This window comes from Herpailurus yagouaroundi, unplaced genomic scaffold, assembly GCF_014898765.1.
Source record: "Herpailurus yagouaroundi ecotype Mexico unplaced genomic scaffold, PumYag 187, whole genome shotgun sequence".
NCBI classification, from domain to species: Eukaryota; Metazoa; Chordata; class Mammalia; order Carnivora; family Felidae; genus Herpailurus; species Herpailurus yagouaroundi.
Window position 1 is genome coordinate 25978155 of NW_024412418.1, and position 13708 is coordinate 25991862.

Below are 13708 nucleotides of genomic sequence, written 5' to 3' on the forward strand. Positions count from 1 at the left end.
ATCTTCTGAGGTTCCTACTAAGTTTTTAACAAATAATTGTTAGGTGCCATGGAATTCCAGAGTTTTATATAGTTATTTTCCTGAAGCAAGCTCTTTAGACCAATATAATCACCAGCAATTTTATGGAAGACAGAGGAATAATGTCTCAGAAAGACAGATTTTGTGTGGTGTTTGGATTTATATCAAGAGTTTGGAGGGTTCAAAGGATCTTTCAACCAGTTCTCCCAGAGCCTCCTAGGAACAGCTTAAGACTTCACTCAGCCACATTATTCTTAGTCAAGGGAACCCACAGAGATTTCAAGCCAAACAAAAATCTTCAGAATAGATTCCCATCTTTTTCTTTTTAAGTTTATTTATCTTGAGAGAGATAGCACAAATGGGGATGGGGCAGAGAGAGAGAGAGAGAGAGCGAGCAAGAGGGAGAGGGAGATAATCCAAAGCAGGATTCACTCCCCACACTGAGCCCAATGTGGAGTTTCAACCCATAAACCATGAGATCATGACCTGAGCCAACAGCAAGTTGGACACTTAACCCACTGAGTCATCCAGAAGCCCATATCCCCTTCTTTAAAGAAGAAAGCAAACATTTCTCTGGACCTCACATATGCATATATGTTATATCCTTTGACAAGACCCCCTCACCAAGAACACACACACACACACACACACACACACACACACACACACTTTCCAATCCTGTTTGTGGGGAGACCATATCTACCTTCACTATACAAATAAAGATTTATCTGCAGAGTTAATTCTGAGAGTCACTTTGGTTTTGTTTTGGGTTCCTTGACCTATACTCAGTTTATGCAGCAGTTGGACATTTATTTCAGCTTTGTCCTTGGACCTCAAATTTGTGGCATGAAAAATGGGAAGACATTAGCATTTTTCCAGTTCATTATACTCAGAAGTATAATTAAGATAGCAAACTAAAATGGCCATAATTAGTATATTAACTATTCTAATAAGTAAGAAACCAACAAAGCAAGGAAAGAAAAGCAAGAACAACCTCATTAAACACAATTGTAACCCTAGGTCACCAATGAATCTTGAGTGTAAGGATCATCTTATTTTCTGTTGAGAGGTGTTCCCTGTGATAGAGTTCAGAACATACTACTCTAAAACATGGCTCCTTGACATATAGAAATTTCAAGCTAAAGGAATTTGAGAACTTCCATGTGCAAAAGTGGCTTTCTGACCTTTCCATGTAGCAGGTCATTAAAGCTAGGAAGGTTTTTCTGATATTCTCCTGAAGCAAGTCATAAAAAAAAATCATTATATGAGAGGTGACCTCCATATACCTTAAAGACAGGAGCATCTTTCAATGAAGATGAAGGGATACAGGGAGGAATTGAAATGAACAAGCCTTGCCCCAGTTACACCTAGCTCATCATTGTCCTACATATCTTTCCATGATGATCCACTCTTCATCAAACCTAGCACAAAAACACTGAAATTTAACTGTGTCCTTAGGTCTTCATTTTCTTTGAAGGCTCCTGTGTCATATAAAACTTATATTAAATAAATGTATATGGTTTTTCTCTTTTATTATGGACTCCCAGTCAACAATTTGAAAGAGTAAAAAGATATTTTTACCTCTCCTACAGTTTCTGGTGAAACCATGAGGGGTTGGCTGGACACCCCATTCACTCTGAAGCAGACAGATGAAAATTTGGGAAAGCTAGCAGGAACCAGTGAAGGTTAGGAATTCTGACCAAGGTCAACTCTTCTGGATCTCTGTGGGGCCACTTGAGAGGCAAAGGTAAAAATTCCATTTGTCTCTTCCTTTTGAATTCAGATTAGCGGGAGAAAAACATTGTAAAACTCAGCTCTTTGGATGGCAACTCTGATTAAATTTGGTTTTGGGGTACACATCAGTTATCAATCTGTTTCCTCCAAGGGACAACTATTGTTTTTCTGTTTGTTTTGTCTTGTGTTTTAAAAGCTTGGTTTGGCTTTTTCCTGTCAGAGCACGCAAATTGTGAGTTCTGTGTTTAGGCAAACAGCCTCAGGTTGGGGACCCAAGAATATGATCAGTAAAGCAATTATAGGAGTCCTAGAATCCTACACTTGAAAATAAAGGTATAATAATAAATTTAACTCAGAAACAGAGTTGATGTACAAGTAGCCACAAAGATGCCCAGTCAGATAATACTCACTTTAATGTCAAACACTAGCAGTTGAGAGAGTAATTTAGTTAATTCTCACCCCCTGAGTTTTTTTTTTTAAAACATAGGGTATCTCAGCTTATTAATGTGCTTATTTGTTTATTTTAATTACTTGTCAGTTCACATCTGTAATTTGATTTTTTCCCTTCCTGTACTTCCATAGAAGTAAAATTAGATTTCTCTTCAAGCATTTGTATTCACTATTATTCAAGCTGATACAAAAGATGTTTGGTTTCACATGTCTCAGAAAAAAATAAATTAGTTAAGAAATACCCCAATTTAAGACATTTTTGCTAAAAGGTATGTTTAATACAGGGAGAGTAACAGGAAGTTAACTGTTACTCTGATTATCTAATTCTGAGAGCAATAGGATAGCATAATAGTTAAATGGAAGATAACTTTAAAAATCATGGTGGTTGAATTAAGGTGATGCCCATGAGTAGGGAGTAAATGTAGACAAATATGATACTTGTTAGATTTTTTAAATTACTCTGGTTCTTCACACTTGCAATCTGGAAACCTCATTCTAGTGTATATATTCTGTTTAGAAATGCCCCCAGGAAGGGAGCTGGCCTAATTTGTGGCTTGTCAGGCAAAACCAAGATGTTATATAAGATGAATATATTCTAGAAACCTATGTACAATGCTTATTTTTTTTTATCTTCAGTAAGTTGCATGCCCAACATGGGACTTGAACTCACAACCCTGAGATCCAGAGTCTCATGCTCTACCAAGTGAGCCAGCCAGGCATCCCATGTTGTGCCTACTTTTAACAATACTGGATTGTAAACTTAACAATGTAAGTGGGTACATTTCATGTTAAGTGGTCTTATCACAATAAAAGAATGTTAATAACAATGATAATAACGGATTATGATCTATAGAAAAAATAAATATCTTCAATTCCAGACTGATATAAATAATTAAGTGAATACTATTAAATGAGAAAGAGCAGTTCATTTTCATAGGCTTCTAATTAATAAAGGTAGAAGGAATGATAAAAATATTCACCATTTAAGGTACACCACATTAATTTATCCTCCTATTATCACAAGAAACAGGATAATCACATATTCTTAAAGTGTCATCCAGTGGAGTAATTTTAAACCACAAATGGAAATTAGCTACATTTGCAATTCAAAACCCTGGAGCCGCCACCTCAACCAACTGATGGAAGGCAACAACATCTGTAGTTACACATGTTGACATCCTGATAGGATGCAAACATAAGGCACACAATATCAGTCATGTGGTATTAAAAAAAAAACGTTAAATAGCTTTATTTTTTTAATTTTTAATATTTCTATATTTGAGAGAGAGAGAGAGAGAGAGAGAGAGGAAGAGCAGGTAAGGGACAGAGAGAGGGAGATAAAGACTCCAAAGCGGGGACTCCACTCTGATAGCAGAGAGCCTAATGTGGGGCTTGAACTGTTGAATCACGAGATCATGACTGAGCCAAAATAGGACACTTAACCAACTGAGCCACCTAGGTGCCCCACAAAAACCATATTTTTAAACATGAATAAACAACAGACAAACCCAAATTGAATGGTGTTCTAGGCCATAATGGACCACTACTTTTCAAAATAGTCATTTAGACAAAAGAAGATGGTCACATTTTCCAGGATGAAAGGAGACGAAAGAGACAGAAAAACTACACCGTGCTCAAGATGTGAGACTCTGGGTTGTTGGACTTTATTCTATGTTTATGTGAGATGTTAATATTTGAGAAATAGGATGAAGGTCAGACAGAAGTGTATGATGTTTGCAATTTTTCTTATAAGCTTCAGTACTTTTAAAATGAAATAATGTTTTGGGGGTTTGCTTAGTTCTTAGAGACAAAAGATAGTATGAAAACAACATTATAATACATACTATTGGGTTATGGATTCAAACATTAACTTAATAGACATGAGTGTATGTAGATATTTATAGGAAAAGAAATAAAGATCAAAGTAGTAAGGTGCACAATTTTGGACAAAAAAAAAAAACCACTGACTAAATATATCTTTTAAAGGGGTTAGAACTTGTTACATAATGCAATATTTGTCTATTAAATTATTATTCTCATGTGTGTCTTTAAAAATCATTAAAACATATATCTCTGTAGTAGAATTGTTTATTTTATTTTCTCTCTCCTTCTAACCTAGGTAACCTCAAGATCTTATCTTAACAATAGCTGTCTAGATCTACACCAAATACTTCTTTCCCATTTTGAGATAGTTTCCATGGATAATGTTATTTACTCTCATGGAAGAATTAGAAGAGTACACTGAATATCAAAAATGCCAAATAAGCCACTGATACATTGCTTATTACAAGGGACCTACCACTAACATGTACATCAGATATGTATAGGATATGTTAGATCATGTAAAGAGTCATTTAAAAAAAGAAAAATAAAGAGTAATTTTCACAACGATTTTTTTACAATTTTATTTTTAAGTAATCTCTACACCCAACATAGGTCTTGAATCACAACTCCAAGATCAAGAGTCACATGCTCTACCCATTGAGCCAGCCAGGCACCCCCACAGCTTTTTGTTAAGAAAAATATGCTATTTTGCTAGCAATAGTAATCCCCACTAAGTGTTAGATTTGCCAAATATAAATATTGTGCTGGTGACATGTAATTATTAATGGTGCGTGATGTGTGTGGATGATAGGGCCATGGGGCAAATAGATTTTTCACAAGATTTTCACATTCTTTAACAACAATTGACATAATGCAGTTCTTATTTAAGATGAATTAGTTGGCACCCACACTGATCTCTTAGGAGTAATACAATTACTTTTTTAAAAAATTTTAAAAAAACATTGAATTAGAAAATGCTTTCTGCTCTGAAGGAAGGCTTGGATAAGATCTTACCAAGGAAAAAGTGTTTAGGCCAAGTGCAAAAAGTACTACCTTAAAATCTTTCCTAATAAACAAGAGGGTTTTTTTTTTTGCCAAAGGGCAAACTACTTGTTACTGTAATAAATTAGGTTGTCTTAATAGTCATAGCATTTCAGAGCCAAAAACAACCTTATATGTCATCCCATCCAGTTGTTTGGTTGTATACATTTAAAAAAGCCTTTGACAGATTAACTAATTTTCTCAGCTGGGCATCAGAATCTTTGGACTGTCATATCACACAAAATAAAAATATTTCTAGTTATAATGATGCCTTATAATAATGCTTATCAAACATTTTCAGGGTGCCCTCATCCACACTTCAGTCAGTGACTATTTGAACTGTATAGCATGGGTCAGAACTCATTTTACATATTTTAAATAACTGGTGTAAAAGTGAAGTTTGGAATTAAAGGTGGCAAATGTTAACTATGCTATTTTGATTTATGGAAATGAGATAGAGCCTAAGGCTGAGAGAGGTAAAACCTTTTTATTCATAAAGTTGAACAGTAGGGTTAACTCTCAGCAGTGACCTTCTTAATACTCTTATATTTAAGATATTCTGTGCTATTCGGGGAGAATCATTTGTAAAATTCCAGTTACAATTTTCTGCCTAAATTTTCTGAAATCTTTGATCTGTCAATCAACACCAAACTAGATTTTTATGCATCTATTTTTGTGCCCAGAATAGTGCTAACTGCCAAAGTTATAACAGAAAACAATTTAAACAGGACCCCTTCTCTCTTAGAGTGTACAGTCTAGTAGGGGATCATAAAATAACAAAAGGCCATTGCTACATAGGTTTATTGAGGATATGGTATGCAAAGTACATTATACTGTGGTAGCGTATAGGAGGGGCACTGGATTAGTAAACTCTTCCTAAAATAATGATGCATAACAAGGCATCACCAAATTCTATGGCTTGATTTCTATTCCATCCATAATGGAATAGCTCATTTTGGAATTGCTGGCCCACTTTAAGTGCCCACAAAAATGTGTTAAGTAGATAATGAGGGATTTCTGGGGAAGTGAGCAGAGGTGGAGAATCCTAAACTCACCTCTTCCCATGGATATAACTGGATAATGCCTACATCATGTAAATAATGCAGAAAGTGACTCAAAGACTGAAAAAACAGACTTCACAACTAAAAATAGAGAAGAGACCACATGAAGAAGGGTATGAAGGGTGGAGGTATGGTAGGGAGCCAAATGGACTCACAGCACTGTCCTGGGAGGGAGGGATTTCGCAGGCTTGGAGAGGGAGAAGAGCAGAGGCCCATGCCGGGTACTCCAGGCATGGGGGACCTACATGGAGAAGACAAATCCCCGTAACATTTGACTGTGAAAACCAGAGGGACCTACCAATTAGTGGAGCCTAACACCCAGAACTTTAAAAATTAGCTGGCTCAGTTCTGGGAGAATTAGGAGGGTAGAGTCCCTACCCTTAAAAAGAAAGCACAACAAAGAACCCCAAATAACCTACAGCATAGAAGCAGCAGCTTAAAAAACACCTGGGATATATGGAAGGAGATTTATTTACTAATCTCAGAACATGTGCTGGAGGGGCTGGAGGAAGATTATTTACTAATCTCAGAACATGTGCTGGGGGACTTCTCCAAGAACAAAAGAGCTGACAGGTGCCATTTCCCTCCCTTCCCAACAAATGTTGGTGAGGATGTAGAAAAAGGAACCCTCATGCACTGTTGGTGGGAATGCAAAGTGGTGCAGTCACTGTGAAAAACAGTATGGAGGTTCCTTAAAAATAGAATCACCATATGATCCAGGAATTGCACTATTGGACATTTATCTAAAAAATATGAAAAAAAACTACTTGAAAAGATATATGCACCTGTATGTTTATTGCAGCATTATTTACAATAGCCAAATTGTAGAAGCAGTCCAAGTGTCCAAGGATCAATGACTGGATACAGAAGAAGTGATGTGTGTATATATACACATACATGTATAATAGAATGTTACTTAGTTATAAAAAATAATGAAATCTTGCCATTTGCAATAACGTGGATGGATCTCGAGGGTGCAATGCTAAGTGAAATAAGTCAGTCAAGGAAAGACATTTAAATACCATATGATTTCACTCATATGTGGAAATTAAGAAACAAAACAAAGAAAAAAAGAGACAAACCAAAAAACTTAACTATAGAGAACAAACCGATGGTTATCAGAGGGGAGGTGGGGGGGGGGGATGGTTGAAATAGGTGATAGGGATTAAGAGTACACTTATCATGATGAGCACTGAGTAATGTATAGAATTGTTGAATCACTAGATAGTACACCTGAAACTAATATAACAATGTATGTTAATCATACTAGCATTAAAATTTTAAAAAATGGATAAAGCAATGTTTTCAAGGAATTAGACAATAAAACCCGGCCCTGATAAGATCCAATGAATCAAACAATATTTTGAAATTGAATCCTTTGCATGTAGAAGGACTTGGGTAACATTCTAGCCTTTCAGAAATGTTCCTTTATATTCTACAATTCAAGGTGATCGACCAGCAAATGAACTGCATACTATAATAAAACTGACCCTTTTCTGAGGAAGAAAAAAGATTGCAAGATCTGTATGGTATAAATCAACCATGCCCAATGCACATTTAAAAAAATAAAAAGCTTGGGGTGCCTGGGTGGCTCTGTTGGTTAAGCGTCCAGCTTCGGCTCAGGTCATTCATGATCTCACAGCTTGTGAGTTCGAGCCCCACGTTGGGCTCTGTGCTGACAGCTTGGAGCCTGGAGCCTGCTTCAGAGTCTGTATCTCCCTCTCTCTCTCTGCCCCTAACCCACTCGCATTCTGTCTCTGTCGCTCTCAAAAATAAATAAACATTAAAAAGATTAAAACAAATTAAAAGCTAATTGTGAAAAAGTAACAAATATAGGACATGGGCTGCCATCATGAACAGTGAAATAATTAGACAAAATATATGAAATTTCCATTTTTAGATATGGGACCATAGACAGTATTGACTGAAATCTTTGAACTAACACATGAGACGACTTCTATTATTGTCATATCTTTCTGTATGGAGGCACTCTATGGCTTAAGAGGAGATAGATGAGAGCTAACTAGAGCATGAAGGTCTTTCTGAAATAATAGGACAGATATCAGAGTTGGAGGGAGCTAGGATTTATAGAGAAAAATATCAGGGAAGAGAAAGCTGTAGAGAGAATGTTCCAGAAATTTTCATGGATGTCCACTTAAGTTTTGGCTCTAAAGGTGGCAGAATATTCCACCTCACAATACACCAGCTTGGCTTGAGGACTGTTTTAAGCTGAAGGCATTTGATAAGAGGCAGATATAAGAAAAGTTCCCTGTGCTCCCCATATTTGCCTAAAAGCAGGGTACAAATTTACCAAGTATCCCTCTTTCCCTTTCTACCAGGAAGAGTAAAGACTAATTACCAGAGATACTGTAGGGCCTTATCGACAGAGAAGGTACAGACTTAAGTGTGCATAACAAAGTTTACTCTTGCTCCCCAAGTTTTTCGTCATTTTTCCATAGGTATCGCCTATGTATTCATGTACTACTAATAAGCTTGTGTTTGTTTTCCTCTTGTTTATCTGTCCTTTTTTATAAGGGTTCCAGTCAAGAAATCAGAAGAGTAAAGGAGAACTATGTTCCCTTTACAGCTAAATAACAGCTATGCATTTGCAGACTAAGATCACACACGGCCAGTTAAATAACTACTGGGATTCTACCAGATGACCAATTCTTAGCATTCACCGAGCACTGGGAGATGTTCAAATTCTGACCAGCTGGAGTGGTGGTTCAGACTCCAGAATTGTCACATCTTCATTGTAGGGTGCAGTCGTCCCACATACTTTAACCAAGCTAGTATAAGGATGGTCAGGAATGCAAAGAGATAAATGAACATACCAAGAGAGAAATGGAAGATATAAAAATGCAGGAAATAGAACTGCTAAAAAAATACTTTTAAAAATCACTGGATGAGTTTACCAATACTTAGGATCCCACAGACCAAAAGATTAGTGAACCTGACGTTAGAAAAATGAGAATAAAAAAAGATACATTTGTGACATAATATCAAGCATTCTCATACATGTGTACCTGGAATCACAGAAGGAAATAAGTGAAGGTAGGTCACAAAGATATCTGAAGAAATATAGTTCATTTCAACATTCATGAAAACTATAAATCCATAAATCCAAAAATGCTCAATAAAAGTGAAGCGGGATAAGCAAAAATAAAAATATCAAGGCAGTTCATATTCAAATGGGTGAAATACAGTCATAAAAAGAAAATCATATGATCAGCCAGGAAAAGAGACAAATTATTTGCAAAGAAAGAAATTTTAAGAATTGCTGCTTACTTATCAGAAACAATGCATAGATGAAGAAAATGATATATCTTTAACTTTCTAAAAACAATCTGTCAGTGTTGAATTCTTTATCCAATGAAAGCAGCATTTATAAATGAAGGGGAAATAAAGACCCATTGCAGACCAAAAACTACCTCAAGAATGTCTTGAGAAAACTTGCACTTTGAGACATATTAAACGAAGCACCTTAGACTGAAGAAAATAAGCCAGCTGGCAACTTTGTGGTATGTGAAGAAACAAACAGTACTAGATATGGTAAAATACATATAAAATATAAATATACAATTTCTTCATATTTCTTTAAAAGTCTTCAAAATCCTATTCAAAGAAAATTAATATAAGTGTTAGTTTGGGGGCTTATATATATATATATAATTTTAATGTTTGATAAATATAGTTCTAAGGTTGGAAGGGACAAATGGGATTAATTACACTATTGTTAGTTTTCTACAGTATACATTAAACACTATGATATTTAAAAAAATAAACTGATATGATAAAAATATATGTTTCAAATTCTAGAGCAGCAGTGTAAAGTATAGCACAAAAAATATAACAGTGGAGATAAAATGGGAGTTAAAATTTTAATATAATTATTTTAAAATAAGGCATAAAATAGGGAAAACGGAACAAGGAATAACTGAAACAATTCGAAAACAACAAATAAGACTAAGAGTTAAACAAATCTATATCAACATTTATATTAACTGTAAATGGTCTAAATATACCTTATATACAACCTGGATAAAAAAGCAAAATTAAAGTGTATGTTTTCTAGTAAAGAAACACTTAAATATAGATTCAAAGAAGAGTTAGAAAAACATCATGCAAATAATCCTCATAAGAAATCTTTAATGGCTATATAAATATAAAATATAAATTAGATACATGTATGCTTCAAAGGACAATATTAGAAAATAAAAAGGTAACCCAGAGAATGGGTGAAAATATTACAGAACTGACAAGGGACTTATATCTAGAATATTCAAAGAACTCTTCAAACTCAATAACAATACTACAAATAATCCAATCTTTGGAAATGGCCAAAGGATCTGAATAGACATTTCTTGAATGAAGATATAAAGATTACTAACAAACACACAAAAAGATGCTCAACATCATTAGTCATTGTGTATATGCAAATCAAAACCACAGGGAGATATCGCTTCACACCGCTAGGGTGGCTATAATGGAAGAGCCACATATTGGCCACTGTTGGCAAGGATGTGGAAATGTTGGAACACTTATACATTGTTGGTGGAAACAAAATAATGCCAGAAACTTTGGAGAATAGTCTGGCACTTCCTCAAATAAACACTGAGGATCATGCAACATAGCAATTCTACTTTTAGGTAAATATTTAAGAGAAATAAAAACATATGACTTGCACAAAAACATGCACATGATATTGATAGCAACATTACACATAAGAGTCAAAAGATGGGAACAAATGAATTGCCCATTAACTGATGAATGGATGAACAAAATACAATATAGCCATGCAATAGATATTATGTGCTCCTAAAAAGAAAGAAGTACTGAAATATTTTATAACATGTATGAACTTTGAAATTTTATGATAAGTGAAAGAAAGCCAGCCCTCAAAGACTATGGATTGTATGAGTCCACTTAAATGAATCAGTAATACTATAGACACATAAAGTAGGTAAGCAATTGCTTAGGGTTAGGGTCATGAGAGAAGACAAAAGAGTGATAGCTAAAGACTAAGCCTTTTTGAGGAAGTTCTACAGAACAACTTTGCTACAATTCTAGGAAGTTATGCCAAAAACATGAAGCTAATAGAAAAGGGGGAAAATGTGGAATGACATGTACAGAGAAAGAATAAATGAGAATTTCACTAAATTCTTCATATAAAAGTACTGGAGGCCAGGTATATCTTTTTGACCACTGGAAATTCTCAATCACATGAATTAATACTTTTCCCTGGTTGCATAAATTATTTTGAGTTGAAGTTTGTCACCTGTAACCAAGCGTCCTGATATCAAAGGCAGTGGTATTGAACTAGTTGGCTTTTATTATTCTTTTTCTTCTTTTAACATACCACTGTTATTTATTGAATATAAAATCAAATGCCAAAAGGATCCATAACTATTTTAGAGAAATATACAATCTAATTTCCAATATCTACTACTTTGAAAGATAACATTTCATTGGAAAAGTGTTTTTGATTATTTAAAACCATTCACAAAATTAAAAAAAAATAACAAATTTTCTTATCTGATAGTTTCATTTAGAACATTGATTCTTTGTGGAAATTGGAAATATACATTTAAATGGAGACCAAAACTTGTTGAAGGTCTTACTACCTCCCTCAATGATTCAATATAATCTTCATCTAGATTATTCTAACAGCTTCCTTATAGACTTTTTACTTTAGCCCTTGCTTCTCTGTATTCTCAAGACTAACCAAGTAATTATTTTTAAATGTAGTTCTTTGTAATTTTTTTGCTTAAAATTCTTTGTTCAAAATTCTTTGCTATAAAACATCCAATGATTTTCCATTTCACTCAGAGTAAGACAAAATCTTAATAAATGGCCTGTATAGCCCTGTATTATTGCATTCACCTACAGTCTACCCACGTCCATAATTTCTATTCTCATTTCCTGTTGTATTTTCTCTATGTCTCCACAATTTGGGGTACTATATGTGTTGCTACTTGTGTATTTGTCTATTGTCTGTCCATCCCTGCTCCCTTACTTTCACCAAAGATTGTAAGCTTCATGAGGTCTTTGAGGTCAGAGTGTTGCGTCTATTATTTTTGTTTCTAGATTGTGCTTAGAACATTATCTTACACGTAGAAAGACTTAATCTTTTTAAAAATTTTCTGAATGTTTATTTCTTTTTGACATAGAGACAGAGAGAAAGAGAGAGACAGAGAGAGGGAGACAGAGAATCCAAAGCAGGTCCAGTGTTGTCAGCGCAAAGCCTGACCTGGGGCTTGAGCCCTTGAACCATAAGATCATGACCTGAGCCCAAATCAGACACTCAACAGACTGAGTCACCCAGGAGCCCCCTGTAGAAAACATTAAGTATTTGTTGCATGAATGAAAAGAAGGACAGGTGAATGAGTTATTGTGTGAAAATATGTTTGTTATGCTCTGGCATGTTGAATAATTAATATATTTTAGCTATATCACATGTTGGTATTTAAAATGAGTGATTAAAAGTGAATGAAATAAAGTTGGAATAAAAAAATTTTAATTAAAAAATTGAAAAAAAGAAAGTAATGAAAATGATAAGGATAAATCATTCTGCAACCTTCTGACTACATTAGACCACTGGCACATATGATATCTTCATAAAATGAGATTTAGACCACTGATCTTTGGTGAACCCTATATTTAATATCAGGGAAATATATATTTTAAAAATTGAATTAATATCTGTCTTAAAAGATATATCTTTTTTTTTTTTTTTTTTTTTTTTGAGGGAGAGAGGTAGGGGCCCAGAGAGAGAAGGAGAGAGAGAGTCTCAAGCAGGCTCCTTGCTGTCACTGCAGAGAGCCTGATGTGGGGCTTGATCTCACAAACTGTGATATCATGATCTGAGCCGAAATCAAGAGTTGGGGGCTTAACCAACTGAGCTCCGAGGCACTTACCTAACACTTTATATTTAAGGAACTCACCTGATTCCATAGCCTGCATTCTATGCGTCCTGAGGAAGATTTTCAATTAGGATTTTACAAGATGCCCAAACTACTGAAGAGAATATGTTGTGAAATGTCTTCACTCTCCAACAAGAAATTAAGTTGTATTTGATTGATGTTCATTTTACCTAGTTAACAACAATTGCAAAGTGGTCACTTCCAAGAGAAGCACACGGGGTGTGGCCCTGTCTGACCTGCATGGCACGGAGGGTGTCCCATTGCATGGGCTAAGCTTCACTTCCATCTTCCTCATTTTATACTTATTTCTTTATGCAGAACAAAGCTAACACTGTTAAATTCCCATTACTTATATGGCTAAGCATAAAATTTAAGTTTACTCAAGCCAATTAGCCAGAATTATAGGCTATCTAAGCTATAATCATTCCTAAACATTATCTTATAAGTAATACTGATAGTTTTTGGTAAGCAACAAAATGACTAAAGAATCCTTCACGGTTCTGAAACCTACGGTTCTTGTTACAACTCTGGAATCACTCCAAGATGAAGAGGTCTCTTCCTTCTTTATGCATAGTTAGCTTTGGAGTTAACAGTCTTCCTTTATAGAAATGAATCACTTATACATAAGGTTAGGGAGCCCTCTCAGGCACATATCAG

At 35.0% G+C, this 13708-nt stretch overlaps 1 non-coding gene across 1 annotated transcript; it reads right to left on the minus strand.

The window, feature by feature from the left end:
* Positions 1-2847: 2847 nt before the first annotated feature.
* On the minus strand, positions 2848-2920 carry TRNAQ-CUG (transfer RNA glutamine (anticodon CUG)). Its single transcript has one exon. It is a non-coding gene; the product is annotated as a tRNA-Gln (tRNA).
* Between the last annotated feature and the right edge of the window lie 10788 nt (positions 2921-13708).